Source organism: Tamandua tetradactyla, chromosome 14 (genome assembly GCF_023851605.1).
Source record: "Tamandua tetradactyla isolate mTamTet1 chromosome 14, mTamTet1.pri, whole genome shotgun sequence".
NCBI classification, from domain to species: domain Eukaryota; kingdom Metazoa; phylum Chordata; class Mammalia; order Pilosa; family Myrmecophagidae; genus Tamandua; species Tamandua tetradactyla.
Window position 1 is genome coordinate 74,140,980 of NC_135340.1, and position 24,318 is coordinate 74,165,297.

The following is a 24,318-nucleotide window of genomic DNA, read 5'->3' on the forward strand; positions in this document are numbered from 1 at the left end:
TTGAGCACTGGTTTTCTATTAAAGGTGCATAATGATCTCTACTTCATAAGATTATTTAGTGGACTGAATGAAATAATGTCTAGAAGGCATTTGCACTGCATTAAATGTTCTCTTTAGTCATAGAAGTAGTAGTAGTATTGTATTAGAAAGTAGTATTTTCTATCATTTCGATTAGTAGTATGCGTCATTTCATTTTACTCTCACCTTATACACAGCCAGCCGTAACCCTATGTGGTTGAGTAAAGCAGAGACTTTTTGTCGTTCTCAGAAAATATAGGAACTTGGTGAGAAATAAGGACTGTGTGTTGTTGTCTGTTGCTGCCAGTAACACATGACTACAAACTTAGTGACTTAAAGCGACACGAGCTCACCATCTTACAGTTCTGGAGGTCAGATGTTGGAGAATCAAGGGGTGGCCTGGGTTGCATTCCTTTGGGGGCTCTTGTGGCTCCTCTCTCCATCTTGGGAGCCACTAGCCTAGAATCGCCCAGTCTCTGTCTCTGACTGCGATCCCACTACTTTCCTCTCATAAGGACACCTGTGCTTACATGGGGTCCACCTGATTAGTCCAGGATGATCTCCCCATGTGAAGATCCTTAACTTAATCGTGTTTGCAAAGTCTCTGACATATAAGGTATCATACTCACAGGTTCTGGGGATGAGAACAATAATATCTTTGAGGGAGTGGGGTGGTCACCATTCACAAACTGTGAACACTGTTCACAATGGTTCCACATATATTTGGGGTTGGTTATACTCTGGTGGGGCTCTAAACTCTCATCATTCAGTTATCACATACTATAGAGCACCTACTATGTGCAGGGCACATTTCTAACCTCTAACTTTTTTCTTTCTGGACATATGTTACAATTAAGCATCTTTAGTGTGAAACAACAGAGGTCTTCACATTTAGACATCCTAAAATAACACTGAAACTCAGGCTTTGAGAGCAAAAAAGGTCCTTGGGAGACCATGTGCCAAACCCCTTAGTCTATAAAGGGGAAAACTCAGACGCAGAGGAGTGAAGACTTTTCCAGTGTCAAATGGCATGTGTGAGAGGTCATGCAGGCCTGGATTAAAACTGGAGGAAGAGAAGCAAACTGAGAGGCAATCTGGAGACAAAATCAGTGAGATTTAGTAACTGATTGGAGGTGGGGGTCAAAGAAATGTAGGAGTTCAGAGTGCCTAAAGTTCATAACTTGGGATTGCTGTTTGCTGAGATGGCGGCAGTTAGAAGACAGACCCTCTTTTTGTAGGACTGACTTGGCATCACTGTGAAATCTTCCATTATTCTTTCTCTTCTTTCTTCTCATTCTCTCATAAACGTGGATATGATACTATAGTCTTTGTCTGACCACCACGTCAGTGCTTTTACTTTTCTGCTTACACTGAGCCAGGTTTGTATGATGAGATTTTTGTCTCAACATCTACTAACTTACATTTGACCCCAAAGCAAGGCGGTTCACTGCACATCTTGTTTTAGCTTCAAACATGTTGCTTCACCTCTTCTGCCTGCATTGTTTCCCGTGAGATATCTTAAAATCTCACCCCACCCCAGGTTCCTTTGTCTGTAATGTGGCCTTTTGACTCTGGATGCTTTTAAGAGTTTTTCTTTATCACTGCCTTTAAGCAATTTGATTATGCTGTGCCTTGGTATAGTTTTCTTCATGTTTCTTGTCCTTGAGAGTTCTTTGAGCTTCTTGGATTTATCTGCTTATACTTTTCATCTATCTCAGACATTTTCTGCCATTATTTCTTCAAACATTTTTTTTCTATTCTCCTCTCTTTCTTCTCCTTTGGGATCTCCAATTACTTATATACAAGGTCTCTTAAAATTGTCCCACAGCTGCCTGATGCTGTTCATGTATTTTCAGTCTTTCTGTCCTCTGTGTTTCATTTGGGATAGTTTCTGTTGCTATGCCTTCAAATCTACTAATCTTTTCTTCTGCAGTATCTAATTTTTTGTTAATTTTATCCAAAGCATTATTCAACTTAGACATTTCCAGAAATTCAATATGGATTTTTTTATATCTTCTGTGTCTTTCCTTAACATGTTTATGCTTTCCTCTACCTTCCTGAACATATGGAATATAGTTCAAACAACCTTTTTTAATGTTCTTGCCTACTAATTTTATTATCTGTCTCATTTCCAGTTTGATTTTGATTGACTGATTTTTCTCCTCATTATGGGTTGCATTTCAATGCTTTTTTTTTGCATGCCTGGTGACTTTTCAGTTAGATAACAGATATTATGAATTTTACTTGGTTGGTGCTGATATTCTTGTATAATTTCAAATACTCTTTAGCTTTGTTCTAGGATGTAGTTAAATTACTCAGGAACAGTTTGATCCTTTGGATGGAGACTTGCTTTAAACTTTGTTAGGTGTGACCTGAGCAGCTTTTTATTTACTCCTGACACAATAAACTTCTGAGTAATCTACTCAATGCCCTATGGATACAAGGTTTTTCAGTCTGGCTGGTGGGAACACAAACCCTTCCCAGCCCCATGTGGGATTCACAGGATTACTCCACCTGCTCCTTTCCCCGGCATTGGGTCATTTCCTCATATGCCTGCACGAGTCTCTACTAAGCTGGAGACTCACAGGGAACCTGCTCAGATCTCCAGAGCTATCTCCTCTCCAGAACTCTTCTCTGTGAGCTCTGGCTGCCTTGGACACCTGAACTCCTAACTCCGTCTCCCCCTCCACAGGGAGGGGCCCTGTGGCCTGGAAACTCTCTGGGTTGTAAGATGGAGCAATCATACAGCTCTCCTCCTCTGTTTCCCCTCACTCCTTCTGTGTGCTTTATTACCCAGTGTTTGAAAATTTTGTTTCATATATTTTATTCAATTGTTTAAGGTAAGAGGAGAAATCAGAACCCTGTTATTCTATCTTGTACAGAAGCAGAAGTCTTCTGCTGCATACTTCTTTTATATTAGAATTTGGGGTTGATTCACTTTAAGTAATTAAAACCACCTCCACTCCGTATTAAGGTTCCAAATATTTTCTATGTTGATAATTACAATATGATCACATAATGTCAGTGTCTCACACTATCCGTTATCACACTGATCACTAGGTTTCCCTTCAACACTGGGCAGAACCAACTCACTTACTGCTCAAAAAGCAAAGTTTTCTAGTGTTTTAACAAATGCCTAACATTTCTTTAGGGCCAGCTTTGCACACACAGCTTTGCACACACACTGGGCTTCTTATCTTGTGTTCATAGAGTTGTAAACCTCTTTATACTAATTACACTATCACATAGCACAATGAGCTCAGCAATATTTCATCAGACTAACATACTCATAGCATTACATATCTTCAGCCAAGGGGATCTATAGCCTCTTCTTCTTTTTTTTTTTTTTTCCACATGGGCAAGCACCGAGAATCGAACCCAGGTCTCTGGCATGGCAGACGAGAACTCTGCCACCGAGCCACAGTGGCCTGCCTGATCTATAGCCTCTTACATGACAAAACCAAATCCAAGATTCAGTATTAAAAATACCTTACTTTTCTGGAGCAAATTCTATTAGAGATCTCACAATAATTTAAAAGAGAATTTCTAGACCACAAGTTCCAGCATTGAGAACTGCAGCCTTAGAGGATTACAGAGATATTTGAAGACCTGCCCACAGTGCCAGGAAACACCCTTTGTGCATGAGCTCCTTCCCACACAAAGCTGAGAATGAGGCTATGACCCTGGAAACTGAATACAGGGAAATGCATCTAGTGAAACAGAAACCCTGCTGAAAACATTCTTGCACTGACATTAGATGCAGAAACACCATATAAGCTTGATTTGCTGCCAGTCAAATAAAATAATAACATGTAAACATTTCAAAGAGATTCCACTGATATTCTCACTTGTGACCCTGACAACAAGCCTAGTAAGTAGGAAAGGCAGGCATCACAATTCCCAAGTTATGGATAAGGTAAGTGAGCCTCATGGAGGTTAAGTGATTTAAATGAGGTCAGACAGCTAGTCAATGGCAGAGTGGGGCCTGGAACACAGGTCTTCTAATGCCAAGTAAAGAGTTCTTTCTATTACATTCTACTTCCTCTAGTCCTATACCAGAAAAAGGAGGTACTCAGCAGCTTTCTTGTGTTGACTAGGGTTTCTGTGCAGTGGAACCATTGACATTTTGTGTCATATAATTCTTTGCCATGTGGGGCTGTCCTGTGTATTGTAAGATGTTGAACAGTGTCCCTGACCTCTACCCACTAGAAGCCAATAGCAACATGCACACACATACTCATGACAAATAAATATGTCTCTAGACATTGCCAAGCTTCCCTGGGTTGAGAACTGCTGCCCTTGATGATGCCTGAGAACGCTACCCACGTGTTTGAGGAGATAGCAGTGATAGGGTTTGTTCTGTAACAAGAAGAAATCCGAAAGCCAAAGATGAACTTGTGCTTATGCCAGTGAGTCTGGATTCATGAAACTCAACAGTGAGGGACTGAGAACCATGCAACAGCTGAGAATTATCTACAAAGTTATCTTCTTGGCCATACTCTGAACTTAACCTTTTGCACTCTCACTCCACCCTTCAGACTCTATAGACACTGAATAAATCAAGCCACTTTCCAAAGACATTTCTGGAAGCCAACATGGAGGCAGTATGGCATGGCAGCTAAGATGCAGGCTCTGTACCTGCAACAACATGGGTGATCTTATATAGTGTTGAAATAGAGAAGCCAGGCACAAAAGGGTGCATGCTGTATGAATCCTCTTGCATAAAATTCAAGAATAGCTGAAATAGTCTATGGTGATGGAAGTCAGGATCTTGGTTATGCGGTGGTATTGATTGGGAAGGGGCTTAAGAGAAGTATCTGGGAACGGGAATGTTCTCCATCTCAATCTGGGTAGTGATTACACTGATGTATACCTACATTGAAAACTGAGCTGTGTATGTAAAATGTGTACATTATACTGTGTACACAAATAAATAAATAAGTTTCATCATTTTAAAAAAGAAGAAGAGTGTAGTCTCTGGAACCCAGCTGTCTGGGTTTGAGTTCCAACCTTGAAAATGACTGTGGCTACTTCAGAGGTTTTTCGGGAGGTTAATGGACAGCACTGGGCATAGAGGAAATGCATGATAAATATTAGCATCATTACAATTAAAGGGATCACACTTTTAACCAGCCAGGTAAAGCAACGAATTGACAGGTTCTTCTAAACCCTTTCTGCTGTCCCCACCTTCACTGAACACAGAGTGTGTGTGCGAAAAATGCATAATGATACAAGCAAGCCCTCTTCCTCTGCAGGGACCCCCACCCAGACAGTCAAAATAGTCATGTTTGCCATGTTTTCTCTCTTCTTTAGTTCCTTCCAGGTTCTCTCCAGAGGTTTGAGTAGTTGCTGCCTCTATTTGCAGAGCTCTTCATCAATAGACAGAGTATTTACAGAATAAGGCAGTTTTGATTAAACACTTCATTTCACTGGAGACTAGGGTATTGTACTGTGTCTCTCTGTGAGTTATTCTTAGCTTAGCAGCCTAGCACTGAGCATGTTTCTTTACATTTTTAAGGCCTAGCATAGGAAGAACGACAGTGACACAGATCAAATGAGAGGTACAGATGAGTTTTCTCTGTACCTTTCCGCGACTGTTTCTTGGTGGATTTACCACAGTGTCTTGGCGGCTATTTGCTCCCTGCTATCTTTTGTTCTTCTCTTTGGAAATTGGCTGAGTCAGAAGGGAATAAAAAAAAATACAAAAATGTGTGGAGACAGCTTTAGACAGTGTTTGAGGAAACCTGGGTTCTAGATCCAATATCCAGATATGTGATTGACAATTTTTTTTTTCACATTTCTATATCTCAGTGGGTTTTTAAAAGCCTGTGAAAATAAGATTGATCTAGAGTTGTGGTGCTTGAATGTATGTAAGAAACCTCCTTACAAACAGAATTTCAAGTAGGAAGAGTTAAGACCTAAAAGCCGTGCTGCTTGGGTTGAAGTGGAGGTGGGCAGTCAGGAACTTACCCTCTCGGTTTCTGTAGCCTTTCCCCTTCCGCCATAGCAGCCCCCAAAGTACCTCCACACGATCCTCGAGCTCAGATTCCTAGAAGCACAGTTTGAAAAGAAATTTGCCTATTGTTTTTTAAGTCACTTCCCAACCAGTCAAAATACTGCTTGCTCTTCAGTGCCTCATTTCTATTTATTCAGCAAATTTTGATCAACAGGCCCTCTGTACTTTAAGAAAACACATAAGTAAAATCCTGCTACCTGTATTTGCGTGGAAAAAGAATGGGAGGCAATACATCCCCACCCAGCTCCCCCAAAAAGCAAAAGGCTGATCACTTCTAAGTGATGGGAATAATGCATTATTGTACACAGTGATGATTGCAGAGGGGTGGCGCTCATTTTTCTCACATCATCAGCTATAACAAATATCTGAAAGACCCTGATACCTCCCGAAGTTTTGTGTACTAAAACCAAGGTCTTACCTTAATCACAACAGCTAAGACCAGCCTCCGAGACACTTATGCAGAGAGACGAGGATAAGTGTCAGTGCTACAGGTAAGAGGCACAATGGAAAACTGTCCTTGAATGGAATTTCCTCAAGTGTGCCCCATGGAATATCAGTCCTAGAAATACTTTGCCAAAAAAAGGAATGGGGATGGGGCAAGGCCATCTCCAAAGTCAATTGCATTAAGGCCACTGCATATCAAATGCTCCATCTAGAAAGTAAAGACAGTGGCTTCTTAAGAGCTCAGTCTGGCTATCAGAAAGCCTGATTAACCTTGCTTAATACAATATTCCCCAAATTTATTTGACCACAAAACTCTTTTTTTCCCCATAACCCCTATTAACATCCCAGCAAAGAATTTGCAATGAGAAAAGTTTTCACAAAGGCAATTTTTAGAAATCGAGTTACAAGGCTTGAAATAGATGAGGAATTACAAAGAGGAAGAGAAGGAAGGGAGAGAGAGAAAGAAAGGGAGGAAGGGAGAGAGACAAACAGGTTTGGTCTCTGGAAGACATTGAGAAGAAGACGAAACAAAGGACCACCCATGATTCCAAAGAATAACCAGTTCATTCCTTTCTTTACATTCATTAATGCCTTTCTTTCCAGATCATTCCTAGAGAGTAGATAGACACAGGGATTTTGTCTCAGTGGCTCAACAGCTCATGACCACTGAAAGAGACAGTGGGTATAAGAAATGAGACAATGTGGGATCCCCGCATCTGCCCTACCCTTCCTCTAAGTATTGGCTCACTGTGGCAAATCCTTTTCTAGGAAGGCCTGAAAAATGAAAGTATCCTGTTAATTCAATTCAGCAAGTAGCCCACCTCTGTGCCGGGCCTTGTACTAAGTGCTGGGACCACATCACTGGCTATATAAGACATCTACAGCTTAGAACCTAGTGATGGAGTCAGCCAGCAAACAAGAATACCATGCTCACCATCTGCACAAGGGCCTGGGGAGCACAGAGAAGGGCCCCTCACCTGGTGAGTTGTCAGGAGACATTTCCTGAAGCCTCAACCATGTGGTTCCTTCAAGGCTGATGGTGAAATGTAGGGAGGGGGAGAGGTTCCAAACAGAGGGAACTGCAAGAGCAAAGACTGGGAGGCAGGAGAGCGAGGGGCAGTCAGGGACCTTCAAGGGCTCTGGTTGGGTTATAGCATTTGGCAGGATGAGTTGGATATGGGCAGATTGGTGTGGAAGCAGAGCCAACTGGGAAGCAAATCATTGTACATGTTAGTGCTAGAGTGAGTTGCAGTTGCTGATAAAAGGAGGAGAAGAAAGCAGTGGGAGGAGTGGGAGATGACTCAGGGGAGTGAGTTGGGGCCTAGAAGAGGAGGAATTTGTGAACAGAACAGGGGAGTCAGTAAAGGCTGGTTGGAGGTAGGAGGTGGAAAGACAGTTGAGTCCTCTACAAGTTAAGCAAGCTATATAAAGAAGTTGAGGTAATGACAATGATAGTAAAGAGGAGTTTGTGTCTGTGACACAGACTAACTCTCTTTCCTGGTTTGGGGAGAGGCAGGCCTGGCAATGCACCTAGGGGCAGGTAGAGTTGATGCTCACTCCATCCCCTCTCCATCTTTCCCCACACTCATTCATCAAGCTGGATGGAGCCAGCTGGATCCTGGACCCCCTTTCCCAAGCCCCCTTAGTAGTACTTATCCAGGATCTTCTCTCTCCCAGTGACTTTCCTGAGCCTGGCTACGTGCCCCATGCTTGCCCCTGGCAGAGTGATTCCATCCTCCTTCTTCTGGCCCATTATGGCCCAGAGTGGCTGCTGCTGCAGCATCTCCCACCCCCAGTTTCTAAGTAGCCAGAATAAGCCATCTCCCTTCAGAGGCAAACAAAACAAACAAACAAACAAAAACTAGTGGCCTTATACTCATAAAACAAGACCATGCTGAATGCAGAATACTGAAGTCGCTCCTCTTAGGATGCATTATCTTCGGGGTAGATGTTGAATTCTAGTAACACATTCCCTGGGATGTTTTCAAATCCAGACACACTGGAGCCTTGTTCCAGCCTCGCTCTGGGCCAAGGCCCCAGGCACACCTCCAGCCTCTGACTGGCTCCTGGCTACCACCCCCGCTCAGTCACGTTGGGTGGCACTTATCGGGCCCAGGCTCCCAAGCCCTTAGTGCTTCCGGCCTCAAGCTCTGCAGATTCCACCCTCAGCTCCCTGCTTGCCCACCTCCATTTCAATAAGCTCCTGCTCCCTCCTGCCTTTGCTGGCCTCTCTTTCTGCCCAAACCTGAGGTATTGCCGTGTCCCCAGTGCCCCTTCACTGCTCTTGTGCTTCTTTGTTCTTCTCGCAGGGCCCACCCCTTTGCCATGCACATCTGGGATGGCAGGTAAGAGCTGCCTGTTTTAAAGACTTTCGCATATCTTCCTGAGTTCAGTTTCTTCCAAAGCGCCTGGCACATCTCAGCTGCCAGTGTGAACTGTGAGTTCCCAGAGGCGCCGGTAGTACTTTTCAACATTCGTCACTTTTGACACATCTAAAATATCCTCACTCCCATCACTCCATGAGCACCAGCCCCAGATGGCCTGGCTGCTGGGGAAGCGCCAGCCTCTAAAAGGCGATGCCTGAGAGGCCCTGGGGCAAATCAGAGGTCTAACAAGGCTGACAAGAAACACTTACTTTCCTCTCACTCCCTCCCCACCTTCCAAAGCTGAGCACCTTTGGGTTCCAGCACGGCCCTCGCTGTCTGGCTTCCAAGCTCTTCGCCTGCTTCCTTCTGTAGAATTCGCTGCACCTTGACTCGTGATGGCTCCAAATACTTTACCATCTGGCAAGTCCAGTCCTGCCAGAAAAGAAGCTGCCTACTTGGAAAGCTCCCGGAGGGGCTCTCTCTGCTTTTTCAGGCCACTTGGGGACCCCGTGGAGCCTCTGACCTGTTCAGTGGCTAAACCCAAGGGCCCTCAGGGCCAAGGTGGGCAAAGATGTGACAAAGGCATAATGACCAGCAGGTCAGCCCAGGGAGGTATACGCAACTGAGTGATACCCTTTGGCCCCACAGTCAGACAATGAAACGTCAGCTCCCAGAGTCCCCTGGAGCATGGAGAAGGGTTTTAAAGGTGGGTGAGGGACATCCAGGTAAATGGACAGCATGAAAGATGCAAGAAGAAAAAAAAAAGCTAGGCTCCTTTTTCTTATTTTTTGAAGAGGTAAAACACTCACGTGGTTCACCAGCACCCCCATCATGGGTAATCACCTACCCATATAGTCGCAGGATAAATTCCCGGAAAGAGAATGCTGGGGACAGAGTAAATGCATTTGTCCCTTCCGTGGCTGTTGTGAAATCCCCCTTATTAGTTATGCCATTTTGCATACCCTCCAACGTCCCCATGAAGATGTGGGGTCAAATTGTTAAACGGCTACCAATCCGATAGGGGAGACCCATGTCCTGGTATAGTTTTAACATGTATTTCTCCTTAAGAGTGTGGTTGAGGTGCTTCTCAGATGTGAAAGGACCATCTGTATTTCTTTTTCTTTGGAATGTCTCTCCACATTGTCTTTGCCTGTTTTTCTATAGGTTGCTGGTCTTTTTTATTTCAAGGGCTTTTTCACAGACGAGAGAGATTAGTCCTTATGTCGTGAGTTGCAGATATTTTTCTCAGTTTGTTATTTGTCTTTTGGGTTTACTTATGGTATTTTAATTAATTTAATTTAACCTAGTTGACCATGTGGAAGTTTTTTGTTTATTTTAGTGTAGTCTAATTTAATACCCTTTTAAAGCTTCTGAATGTCAAGTCACAGAAAATCCTTGCTCACAATGTCAGAAAGGTATTTGCCCCAATTTTCTTCTAGTCGTTTTACGGTTTTCATATTTTTTCATTTAAAAACTTGATCCATTAGAGGTTTTCCTGGTATATAGTGTTAGGTTTGGATCCAACTATATCTTTTTGTCTTTCCAAATTCTCCCCATACTATTTATCTAAAAGTCCATCTTTACCCTACTGATTTGAGATACCTCTTCTACCAAATACTGAATTCCTCTACGTATTCAGTATATAGGGTGGGCTGGGTTTCCATTCTCTTTCTTTGATCCATCTGTATATCCATGCAACAGAGGTGCAAGGCCTTTTGGGAGTGTCTCAGTGTGTCCACGTGCCTTCTAAGGGGTTGGAGAGAGGCTGGGGTGGGAGACCTATATCATCTCAGAGCACTGGACTTTGCCCTGCACATTTCCAGAATTGATCTTTTGGTCCATCCCAATTGTTGAAATTAAGTGACCCCAGATCATCTTGAAAGGAAGAGTTATCTTATCGGATATTCTTTCTGCTCACAGGCTGTTATTCATAGAAGCAGAAAGACTCTTCCATCACTACTTCTAATACCACCAAAACCACCATGGCTGCCTCCATTTTTGAGAACCTGTTTTAAACCACGCACTGTGGGAGGCACTTTACACATTTGTCTCATTTATATTATAATACTATGAGGAAACCATCTGTAAACTTGCCCAAGATTGCAGCTAGTGGCAGAGCCAAGATTTAGAATCCCAGCCTGATTCCAAAGCTCATATTCTTAACTACTAGGCAAGTTATTCTTAGAGTGATCTGTCACCTTGGGATAATGCAGATTCTGAGGCCTCCTTAGCCTTACTGAATCAGCTGCTCTGGATGGGTCCAGGTGTCTGCATTCTTAGGTTCATGAGTATGTGAGAACCACTGCCTTCAGATGGAAACCATGAGGTACAACCTAGGGAGCCTTACAGGACAAGTATTCACTTAATAGTGCTGTAAGAGCACCTGCAGGGTGTGTGGTGAGGTCAGACCTGTACTTCCCCATTAGCAGAGATGGTTGTCCTGTGCCCTGGAAGCCTGGTTTTTTCCTTAAGCTGTCCGATGCAGATGGCATGCCCCAGCTGGTAGAGACAGAGACTCAGGATAATAAGCTCCAGGTCGGCTTCATAAGATCAATAGGCCCAACAGGGACTGGCCAAGTTGGAGAGGGGAGGCTGAAATCCTCAGTCCAGAAAGGAGCTTCCTTTCCTTGGCACCAAGGCACAGTCTTTGTGCCAAGCCATGTATCTGAGGCACTGTGCTGCTCAAAGGAGCTGCGTGCTTCTAATTCACAGAAAGGTGCTAAAAAGGCTGGCAAAAAACTTGGTGGGTAAGTGCCAAAACTGTCGGGAAAAAACTATGTTGGGTCAAGACTTGAGAGAGAAGAACTCTGAGGTAAGTTCTGAAAGGAAAAAGAACCAACACACTAAAGCTCTGGACTGGACATTTTAACAAATGTAGTCCAGTTATCACAACAACCCCATGAGATGGGTCTTAATGTTTCCAATTTAAGGTAAGGAAACCGAAGTTCCCACAGGTTGAATTTCCCAGGAGTTTCCACTACACTACCATCTTCCATCACTGCTCCCCAAGAAATTGTATAGCACATGCCCATGGTCTGAAGCGGGCAGTGAACAATCAGCTGAGCTTCACAGCAGCAGTGAAGGCATGACATGGATCCAAAGGAATACCTTAAAGGACATGGAACAGGGGTTAAGCACAAGACCAAAAAGTTTCAGCACAATGCCTGCCACATAGTAGGCACTCAGTAAATGCTTGGTGGAATAAATGAATAAACAAATGAATGGGATCATTCCAATGAATGGTCTGAAGAGCATACCCAGTAACCGGCCTTTTCAGCCCCAGGCCCCAACATGGGGAAGGCCAAGGGAGGCTCAGAGGTGAGGCCAAGCCCATTTCTTTATCAGGCAGCCCCCAAAACCTTGCCTGAGAGAGCATCATGCTCCCCACCTACGATTTACTTTTGGCTTAAACAGCAACCATGGCTGCTCTTTTGCTAAGTTAATACTTAATGCTTTCCTCATGCTGCAAGTGTTTATCTTTGCAAAATGCTGGGCCCAGATACCAGTGCAGCAGAAAGGAGAATTCCAGTGGGAACAGAGCCAGCAGTTCCTGTTCACCTCCACTCAGACTCTCAAGTTTCTTTTTGGCCTACTTAACTTTGGCCTCAAAAAAACCTTCTCTCTAGTGTCCCTTACTGAAAGTCAGGGATGGGACAGTCTCAGAACTCTTGTATCTCAGAACCAGAGGGACCCTAAGATCATCTCCCAACCTTTGTTTTCCCAAGACCAAAGCTGGTGCCCAGCTGGTTTGGGGAAAGCCAGGACTAGAACCTGCGATGGCTGACCTAAATCCCTCATCTTCCAGGTGACCTTGGTCAAGACGCTTTAGCTTCACTGGAATCCCATCCCCTTAGGGGATAGTAATAGCACCTACCTCATAGGGGTGTTATGAGGGTTGGATAAGATAAGGTATGCCCAGTACCTAGCAAAAGATAAGTGATAGCCATGTAAACCTGACTCCTCAATTCCACCCCCTCCAGCACCCCATCATCACCTTTACTGAGACCTTTTAGGGTCTGCATGGGGTTCCTGGGGATGGTTACATGGGCCAGCTGCTGACAGATGTGGGGGATTTATATGTAAGACTGCGTCAACTCTCATGCTGGGAAAATGATCTCACCATTTAGCCAAGTAATTTATGTGAGTGGACAAAATTCCCTGAAAGGAAAAGCTGTCTGTGTGGAGTTCATTCACAGCTTTATTTATAAAGGTGAAAAATTGGTAACAGCCTGCTTGTCTCATGATAGGAAAATGGATACATAAATTATGAAATAATCCCTCAGTGGAACATTACTCAGTCACTAAAAATGATGAGCATGGATTCCATAGGAGTGTGGAGAGAAGATTATTGCTACGGTAAAATGAAAAAGGAAAGAAACATCATATCTGCACAGTTCCATGAAAAATATATTTGCTTCTGGATGCACACTTAAAACACAGAAAAATAAAAATCAGTCCATCAGGAAGATGAGATTGTGGCTATATTTTTTTAATTTTTATTTTACACTGTTTCCCTGCTTTGGGGCAATGAATACATTTTTTAAAAGAATAAGGAAGAACACCTGGTGCTTGCTCCAGAAACAAATTCTCTGGAGGCAAGTTTCATCTGTGAAAACTCATAGCACAGAGTAGGCACTTGGAAATTATTGGAGAGAAAAATGAATGAATAAATAGCTAAAAAAAAAAAAAAAATGACTGACGACAGCATTCTCACTCCAACACCAGCACCAAAGCTGGGTGTTAAGAAGCCAAATTGGAAAGGAAAGATTTGTGTTGCCTTTTTCCATCTAAGCTACTGGCCCAGGGACTATTTGGAAAAGCCATCCTGCGTCTGACCTTTCTAATGGAACTGAGAACAAGAGGGTGGATTGGGCACTGAACAGGCCCAAATTAAAATAAAGTATATACACGGCTTTGCAGAGCACTTGGGAGCACTTGGTGCATGCTGAGCACTCAGCAAATGTTGACCGCTCATAGAGCTATTAGCAGTGGACAGAAGCAGAGCCAGTCCAAGAGAGACCACCAGAGTCGCTGCTGGAGAAATCAGTGTTGTGAAAAGAGCCTGACCTGGGGGGCAGAAGCCTATGTTCAAATCGCCTCTTTGACCATAACTAGCTGAGTGAGCTTGAGAAGTGAGTTCACGTCTCTGGGTCTCCAGTTTCTTTTCCTTATATTGTTAGATAATTTATTGAGATATTATTTTTTTTGAGATATTGCTTTGAATTGATTGATTTTCCTTGTATTTCCATCAATGTCACCATTCCTTAATTTAGAGGTGTTTTCAGGACTGAAAGCAGAAGCCACCAGAATCCACATTATTTTCCTGTCTTTTGTGAAAGCCTAGATTCATCAAAAGATTGTCCTAGGTATGTATCCTCAAGGGGAGGCAAGGAAGATACCTAACTCCCTGATGGGGAGCTGGTAGAAGTTCGTATGTTCTTCAGCAGCAAAAACCCAGGCAGTGCTTCCAAGTAACTCCTCAGGTAGGAGCAGGCATGGAGCCCCCAACCTCATGGAGCTTCCCATATATCAAGCATGACCTCAAATAGCAGAATGACTATGTATGCTGGAACAATAGGCACCTTAGAAGCTGGACTCAATGTAAACAATGCCAAGGCAGAAGGGCCTTTGCACAAAACTGGGTAAATGAATGAGCAACCCAAACTGCACCAGTTCAGTGGCAGGAATCAGAGCCCTGTGTAAGTTAACATAAAGGAAAAAAAGAAAAGAAAAATGTGCTGCTTATTGCTCACCTGCGTGTTGTGGACCAAGATCTCAGAAAAAAGGCTTATTTTTAGCTGCTGTTCACTCTCTCAAAATAAATAAATAAATAAATAAATAGCCCTCCTGTGGCAGTTTGAAAGGATTTATGTACCCTAGGAAAAACATGTTTTAATCCTGATCCCATCTCGTGGAGGCAGCTTCTCTTTGAATCCCTATTCAGTACTGTAGGCTGGAAGCTTGATTAGGTTATCTCCATGGAGATGTGACTCACCCAATTGTGGGTATTAATTAATTAGACCCATGCCAGGTGGGTCTTGATTAGTTTACCGGAATCCTTTAAAAGAGGAAACATTTTGGAGAGTTCCCTTTGAGAGCAAGAGAGCACAAAGTACCACGAGAGCCCACGCAACCAGAGATCTATGGAGATGTAGAAGGAAAACGCCCCCAGTGGAGTTTCATGAAACAAGAGGCCTGGAGAGGAAGCTAGCAAATGTTTTCATGTTCGCCATGTGCCTTTCCAGTTGAGAGAGAAAGTCTGAATTTCATCGGCCTTTCTTGAGTGAAGGTGGCCTCTTGTTGGTGCCTTAATTTGGACATTTTTACAGACTTGCTTTAATTGGGACATTTTCTCAGCCTTAGAACTGCAAATTAGCAACTTATTAAATTCCTCTTTTTAAAAGCCGTTCCATTTCTGGTATATTGCATTCTGGCAGCTAGCAGACTAGAACACCCTCCTTAATTATAGCCTTTGCCAATTGCCATGGTGTATTACTCCCATGTGGCCAATTTCAAACTGCAAATGTTAAATAACTCAACACAGAGAGCTGAGCACAATTGGCTCTCCTGAGTGACTGCAAGCTGGTTCCTGCACACTGCTGAAATGCACACACTATGAGGGTTTTGTCTAACAGGTTTCAAATATCTTTCCCAGCACTAGGATTCCAGGACACTAGGATGCAGCTTAAATAATAATATTTAAAGCCATTGACTTTATCAAGTGCAATTTGCTGATTTTATTTATGTTGAAATATAGCCTATTGGAGCTGTTTGACACCCCTACATCTGAAAAGCAAGCCCCCAAAATGAGCCAGCCCCTCTGTCTATGAATAAACATAAATGTTCCAGATTGAATCCATTTCCTCCTTTGATTAAAGATCTTGTGACATGCGTCTTCCTTAAGGCTCACCAAGAGGAATCCATAAATCTTTCTTTCACATTATTTTTAAACAATATGAGTTAACCTGTAACTTCTAGAAAGTAGGTGCTAAGTGATAATTCCGTTTTATAAGGTAGGCACAGAAGGGTTAAGTAACTTGTCCTAGGCCACACAGTTAGCAAGAGGGCAGAGTTGGAATTCAAGCCAGACAGTCTGGTTCCAGAGCCCAGGCTCCTACCCTCTCCTGTTCTCTTGCTGCTATGCAGTAAGCTAGTCATGCACATGGTATGTAGGGGCTTGTTTTTTATCCCTCCCATTTATGAGGCCAGATTGTAAAGGAGCCAGCATTCTTCCTCTCTTCTTTTCTCACTTGAGTGTGAAATACCAACTTCTTCAACCTCTGATAAAATGGGTTTTTGGAGTCCATTTTCCTTTTACAGGCAAAGCATGGCCAATATTAAATGCAATATCTGTCTCACCTGCCACCTCTCCTGGGCTACTTGACTCCACTGATAACTCCATAAAGCAGGCAGCCCTGGGCTGGATCCTTTTGACTCTGATACCATCAGGCAATGCCCTAAACGCCATAATTAGGGCCAAGGTCCTCTGCCTCTGCCCCCTGTTCTGTTCATTGTCAGCCTCACTTGGCAATTGTGTAGGCCATATCTGAGGTAGGGGCTGAGAGATAAGGTGAAATGAAGACCAAATTCAGGAGCTAAACAGTCAGTATACATCCAAATAAAATTCTGAACCAATAACAGCATTGAATTAAATTGTTAACCAAAACAGTACTTGGACTTTTTGTGAAGCTATGAGGAAGCCAGCAGACGCCTCCATGTTTCACCATGTACCCTTCCAGCTGAGAGAGACAGGTTGAACATCACTGGCCTTCTTGAAGTGAGGACCTCTGCCTCCTGCTTGGAGGAATTCTCTGCAGTGTGAGATATTGGCAGAAGGTAAACCAAAGCCCCCTCTGCCACCTTCTGCTAGTGAAAGCAAAGGAGGCCGCATTATTTCTCTGGAAAAGCCCAGAGGCAGTTTGGGAGCCCAGTTTTGCTCAATAAGATGATCGTGAATGATGTCATCAATATGGCCTTGAATAGTCAAAAACATCTTGAGAAAGAAGAACAAAGTTTCAGGGCTCACCATTCTTCACTTTAAAGCATATTACGAAGCTATGGTGGTCAAACAGCACACTACTGCATATAGTGACCAATGGAATAGAGTTGAGAGTTCAGAAGCAGACCTTCAGATCTATGGTCAGTTTATTTTTGACAGCTCCCCGAAGTCCTTTCAACAAATGGTGTTGGGAGAACTGAATATTCATATGCAAACGAATGAAAGAGGACCCCTCTCTCACAAAACTTAACTCAAAATGGATCAAAGACCTAAATAGAAGGACCAGAACTTTAAAATGTCTAGACAAAAAGTAGGGAAGCATCTTCAAGATCTTGTGGTAGGCAATAGTTTCTTAGACTTTAAATCCAAAGTATAAACAACAAAAGAAAAAATAGATAGATGGGACCTCAGCAAAATTTTTAAAAATTGTGCATTAAGGGACTTTATCTCAAGGGCAGGCACGGTGGCTCAGTAGGCAGAGTTCTCTGCCATGCTGGAGACCCGGGTTCGATTCTTGGTGCCTGCCCATGCAAAAAAAAAAAAATCCCTTTTAGAGGACTTTATCACAAAAGTGAAAAGAAAACCTACTCAAAGGGAGAAAATATCTGTAATATTGGATAAAGTTTAAATATCCAGAATATATAAAGAAACCTACAGAATATATAAAGAAACTCAACAATAAAAAGACAAACAATGCAATTTAAAAAATGGCCAAAAGAACTTGAATAGACATTTCTCCAAAGACAAAATTCAAATAGCTAAAAAGCACATGAAAAGATGCTCAACATCGCCTGCTAGTAGGAAATGCAAATCAAAACTTCAATAAGATATCACTTCACACCCGCTAGAATGACTACTATTAAAAAAAATAAAACTGAAAGTATTAGAGAGGTTGTGGAGAAGTAAGAATACTCATTCACAGCTGGTAAGAATGTAAAATGGTACAGGGACTGTGGAAGACAGTTTGGCTGTTCCTTAGCAATCACCATATGATCCAGCAATCCCACGACTAGTCATATACTCAAAAGAAATGAAAACAAGGACTTGAACAGATATTTGCACACTGATGTTCATTGCAGCTTTATTCACAATTGCCCAAAGATGGAAACAACCCATTCATAAAAAAGAATGGAGTCCTTATGCACACAGATGAACTTTGAGGACATTATGTTGTGCGAAATACGCCAGACACAAAAGGACAAATTTTGTATGATCTCACTGATATGAACTAATTATAATAAGCAAGCGCCTATTGTTACTATCTAGCATACAGATTACCAGGAAATAGACTGGGGTCAGAGAATGGGGAATTGATGCTTAACTTGTATAGAATTTGTATTTAGGTTGATGGTAAAAGTTTGGAAACAGATGGTGGTGATGGTAGCACATTATTGTGAGTGTAATCAACAGCTGAACTATAGGGTTGAATGTGGTTAAAAGGGGAAACTTTAGGATGTATTTAATAGTAGAATAAAAATTAAAAGATAAAACAGAGGCCCGCACAACACAGCGAACTCTATTGTGGAAAATGGATTTTAGTTAATAGCACAAGTATAAGAATGTTCTTTCACAAATTATAACAAGTGTGCAATACTAGTACAAGCTATTTATAATCAGGTGGTTATATGGGAAAAATATAGCTAATGTAAATCATGGATGGTAGATAACAGTATGATTTTAATAATCTTTCATCAACTGTAACAAATGTAACTACTGTTTACAAAATAGTGCAATTATTTAAAAAGTGCTCTCAACAACTGGAACAAATGTTCCACATGAATGCAAAGTGTGGATGGTGTGGTGATATATGGTAATACTGTATTTTTTGCCTGGTTGTTTTGTAAATCCAGAACTCCTCTAATAAAAAAATTAAAAACAAAAAACAGTGCTTGGCAACCTGGCTTTAAGCCAAGGCCTCCCATTTCAAGAGCTGCTGAAGAATCTATGACTGTCAAATTCCTGAGAAGCTGGACAAACATTGAACTGAGCAGAAGCACACGAGCTTGCCCTTCTATAAAGGGACCTAACTCCAATCAGGATCTTCTATTGCAAAATTCTTGGCCCCCTCTGATGCCAAATAGCAAAGCTCAATTGGTTCCAATCACCCACCTGATGATGGACTTACCCAAAAGAAAACGAAATAATTTGTTCTTGTATGAAGTGTTAGGAACCTCAAACCTGGAGGCTCAACAAATCGCTTGTTGGGAGGCCTCTAAAATTACAAGTGTAATGGCTTCTCCTTCTCCCAGCATCTCCTCACCAATTCTGAGGATTGCTTTGCTGCCTCAGAAACTTGCTATCCTAGAGAAGGCAACCCCAAGCCTTCCTGCCCAGGATACATTCCTTTAAAGGATTTGTCTGCCTACCTTAGTTAATATTCTCTCTAGAAACCATAGCATCACACCCAAATTCTTATTACTGCTATGTCTTTTTCTTCCCTAAAGACATGACAAAGTGACAATTTCAGAAGATAAAACTGGAAAAGGAGATGCTTCTATACAACATGGAACAAATTGCTTCACTGATAGCTTTGGTTCCTCATAGAACTGTTGTAAGCTTTACTACAAATAGGGCTATTAGAAAAGTTCCTGGCACAGAAAAAGCACTCAGCAAATATTAGCTTAAAAAATGCTGGAGCAGGCCATGGTGGCTCAGCAGGCAGAGTTCTTGCCTAACATGCCAGAGACCTGTGTTCGATTCCCGGTGTCTGGCCATGTAAAACTGCTGGAAAATAATTTGGATATATGCATATATAAAGAGAGATAAATAACATCGTGTACCTATGGAACTAATGGTTTTACTTTTAGAATCTGTGTTAGAAAATTTTTACAGATTCAAAAATTTATATAGATAGATGGTCACCAGAGCATTTTGGTTGTTGTATTAGGGTTCTCTAGAGAAACAGAGCCAACAGGAGATATCTGTAAATAGGAGATTTTATACAAGTGTCTCATTCAGCTGCAGGGACACAGGCATCCAAATTCCATAGGGCAGGCTGCTAGCTGGCATTGCAGTGATGGTCACCAATGGACCCTCTTAGGATAGTTCTTGCCTCTTAACAGTCTTTGGCTCATTGGATTAAATCCAACTGATTGGATTCTCTTGTTGCAGAAGACACTCCCTTAGTTGACTGTAGATGTAATGAGCCACAGATGCTGTCAACCGACTGATGATTTAATAAATCAGCCTTCTGGCTTATCAACCAGCCATGAAATAGCCTTGCTGAAATGGTTAGGCTAGTGATTGCCTGACCAGACAACTGGGTACCATCACCTGGCTAAGCTGATGTATGAACCTCACCATCAAAGCTGGTATAGGGAAAAAAATGTAGAAACAACCTAACGTCTGACAATAATCGAAGAAGAAAATAAATCATGCTACTTTCCAAAATAATATTTTAAAAGAATTTTTAATGCTATAAGAAAATTACCATGATAGGTGAAGAAGGAAATAAAGCCATTCACACAATATTATCTTGATTCTAAACATTCTAAATAAAAGTCTATGGAACAAATAAATATCTCCATAAGAAAAGATTGGAAGGAAATATTCTAGAATAGTGCTGTACTTTTCTGAGTGACAAAACTCTTTATTCATTTTAGCATTTTTCAAGTTATATATGTACAGTGAGCATGTATTAATTCTAAAAATGGAAAAATAGGATACAAAGCAGTGAAGAGTCCACCTATTTAAATACCACAATTTAAAAAAATAAGTGAGGCTCCAGAGTAGGCGAGTGACACAGGGCAGAGAAGGTACTTGTGAGGCAGAATCCCAGTATTTGGTGACCCATTGGGAAAGGGACAAAGAGATAGAGAAGTGGCACAAAGCTTTCGAACTTGAGCAAAGCATGGACAAATGATGGTATGATGAACTACAATAGGAAATGGAGGGAAAGTAATGGGTTGGAAAGAAAGATGATAAATTCAGTTTGGCCTTAGCAATTTTTCGGTACCAATAGGCTACACAAGTAGAGATGTCCAATCAAGAGCCAGCTATCTACAGGGCTAAAGCTTGGGGAAGAAATACCATTAAAGGTATGATGTGGGTGACAGTGAGGGGGGAGTCCTTGAAGTGATGCCCACCTGCTCTGTGTGTGCTGTGAAGGGGAGTCAGACTCTGCCCCCAGTGGAGGCTCAGACACTCAGGCTCTGGGCTCCTCTGCTGCCCTCACACCCCTCATAAAAATGACCCAAAGTGGTCCCTGCCTCCCTCAGTCACGGGGACTGCTTCCAGATTAAAGCCTCTTAAAGACTCCTTGTGACCTGTGTTTTTAGATGCTGTGACTGTTGCTTCCTTTGAGGAGGGGGAGCCCTCTCAGAATCCACCACTGAACACTTACTGTGATGCATTTTGTAGGAACGTGCCCAGCACAATGACACCGACTCATCCAGTGACTCCATACAGCAACCCATAGGGAAACCATCTCTGGTCTCAGGTCCAGGAAAGGTGGAGCAACTGGACATTGAAGCTTCTAACATCTTGTTTTCCTCTTTGATTTGGCCAATAAGGCTCCCAGAACAAATCTGTGGTCCATCTTTAGCAACCCTGTAAGATCGCACAGTGTCTATTCTAGGATGGCTAACCTGTTAACACTTCTGACTTTGTTGTAGTACCACCCTTTATTTTCTCTTTGTCCCAAGTGCTTCGACTATGTCGTTTTGTGAACTGTTTAAGTGAAAAACATCTTCTTCCATGTTATGTTCATCCACCGATTTTGTTTCTAACTCCTGGAGTTGCACAAAATAATTCTAGTCCCTCTTCTCCATCACCCTTCACCTCTCATGTCCTCCACTAAATCTTGTAGTTTTCTAAGCACCAGAATCCTACTCTCTTCGACTATTTCTCTTAGTCATGCACTCTTAAAGAGTCTTCATCCTTCCAAGCTCAGCTGATACTTTGACTCCTCTTGCATCTCCCCCTAAAGTGCCACTCAGGGTGTCCCTGCCTTACAGCACTTACAGCCGCCGCATTCCACAGCTGGCTGCCATGCTCACCTGCCCCACTGGGGTGGGGACACCCGGAAGATGGAGACCAAGCCCCTGTTTGCCTCCACCTAGTACCAAGCCAAGGCCTGGGGCAAAGGATAAATGAATGCATAGACACACACCTACAGACATACAATCTTCTCATTCATCTGCAGGCTAAAGAAAGCCAGAGCCTCCAGCTTACCTTATGACCTGTCCTGGTTTCCTAGGGCTGCCTTTAACAAATTGCCACCAATTGGGTGGCTTAAAACAACAGGAATTTATTCTCTCACAGTTCCGGAGACCAGAAGTCCAAGCTCAAGCTGTCAGCGGGTTGTTTCCTTCCTGCTGGGAGGGAGAAAGAAACCGTCCCCTGCCTCTGTCCTGCTTCTGGTGACTGCTGGCGAGCCATGGTGTTCCTGGGCTGCATCGCCCTCATCTCTGACTCCACCTGTACATGTCCTTCCCTGTGTGGGTCTCTGTGTCCAACCTCCCCCTCTTTTCTCTCATGAAGACGCCAGTCATTGGATTTAGGACCCACTCTAGTCCAGCCTGACTCCATCTTAACTGGACTACATCTGCAGAGACCTTACTTCCAAACAAGGTTCCAAGGCTAGGACCTGAACACATCTTTTGGGGGAAACAATTCAACTCACTACATGGGCCTCTGTCTGCCAACTCTTCCCCATAGGCCTTTCTGGAACAGCCAAGGCCCTATGTACCCAGGCCAGAGTCGATTCATCCGACTAAATCCAGAGTGAATAACCATGAAACTAAATCCTTAAATTTTTTTCAAAGAAGGAAAGGATTTCACAGATCAGAAATGCAAGATGCGAGATACTCTCAGCAGTACTTGTCCAACCACACACCCTTGCACAGTGTTAATTATGTGCCAGGAATTGTTCTGAACTCCATACAAATATCATCTTATTTAACCCTCAAAACAACTTCATGAGATGGGTGCTATTTTTAATCCCCATTTTATTTTGTGTGGTACATTCTAGCCAACTCTTTTATCCTGAAAGGAAGGAAGGTAGAGCTATTTGGTCAGTGAATAAAAGAAAGTTACCTACATTCAGCTCCTATGCATGAATGACTGACAGATCTAATGTTAGCGTTTCCTCTGAGACCTGGATCCCCCCGAATACCAGGCGGCTCACAGCACTGGTCCCCAGTGCTGCATATGCAGACTTCCGGGAGTTTGCAGCCTGTAGAAGAAACACATACCTAAAGAATAAATTACCTGGCAGCGTGACAAGGCCATTAGGATCAGGTGCATAATGCAGGGCTGGCAACAGGAGGGAGCCATTTCCTCTGGGTGAATGAGGCCTCCTGGAGGAGCCATGTCTGAGTTCCTTTGTAATGGATGGTCCAGGGTTCACCCGGGAGCAGTAGAGATTGAGGGAAGAGAGGGTGCAAAGGTGCAAGGGTGCAAAACAGCCTTCAGAGAACTACTGGCAATCTGGGGTTGCAGGAGGATGAAGAGTTGGAAGGAGTTGGGAGACTAGTAATCAGTTGATGGCCTTGTCTGCAAAACCAAGGAGCTTGAAGTCCCTGAAAGGTTTAGACCAGATTTCTTTTCTAGAAAGATTCTTGGAGCAGTAGTGAGAGGGAATATGGTGAGACCAGCACAGGGAGACCAGTTAGGAAGCTGTTGCCATAAACCAGGCAAGAAAAGGTGTGTGACCGAACCATGGCCCAGGACCTGAGAGATATTTAGGAAGCTGAAGCTTTGGACCAACTGGGAGGCCAGGGAAGGAGTGCAAGGTGATGCCTAGCCTCTGACTTAGATGACCCCACCTCTGACTTGCATGCATCCAGTGAAATGGGGTACATGGGCAGGGAGTAGGCTTGCAAGGGAGGAGGGCATCTCTGAGCTTGAGAAAACCAACCTGGGCAGCAGAAATTGTCTTCACTGTCTCAGATATGTTATTCAATTCTCGCTCTCATTGCCTTTTAATAAAATATGATGCATTTCATTCTGTCATCACAGTGAAAAAGCATTGCCCTTTGATGGGAATTAATAGCTGCTCAAATTAATAATCTTTGGGTAGGAAAATCGGTTTCATTAAGACCTCTCCTTGCACTTTGTAGGTTCATCATCTCTCAGCCCTGCTGTCTCCCGAAATGAAAAGCCCAAGACTTATTATTTGAGAAGCCTGTTGGTTCTGTTCTTAGAAAGAATGAGAGTCCTTAATGATTGGGCTGAATTGAGTTCACTGATCTAAACTGCCAGTGCGGTGTTGGGTCTGCCCCTTGGAGTGCACTCTCTGCTGGAAAGTGGAGTGAGAGCTTCCACCCCCAGCTCTTGGCCAGATTCCTGATCTTTGCAAAAAATATATTATCCATCCTGGGGTGCCACAACCTTGGAAACATTGTGCATCTTCAGGCTTCACCAGCCTGCTGAGAAGAGGGGCCCTGCCTTTGGGTGGTCACCATGGCCCCCTCCAAAGAGGCTCATGGTCAAGGGGAGGCTCTCCCCACAGAGGGGCCATACAGCCTTCTGGT

The 24,318-nt window shown here is 43.0% G+C and overlaps 1 protein-coding gene and 1 long non-coding RNA gene across 3 annotated transcripts in view; one reads left to right on the top strand and one right to left on the bottom strand.

Moving 5' to 3' along the window:
- The window catches only part of LIPC (lipase C, hepatic type), a 184,504-nt gene that overhangs the window by 131,806 nt on the left and 28,380 nt on the right, over window positions 1-24,318 (top strand). The gene's annotated exons all lie outside the window — the stretch shown is intronic.
- LOC143655179 (uncharacterized) lies at window positions 5,989-9,333 on the bottom strand. Its single transcript, XR_013162094.1, has 2 exons — window positions 9,153-9,333; window positions 5,989-6,067 (listed from the first exon to the last, which is right to left on the bottom strand). It is a non-coding gene; the product is annotated as an uncharacterized LOC143655179 (long non-coding RNA).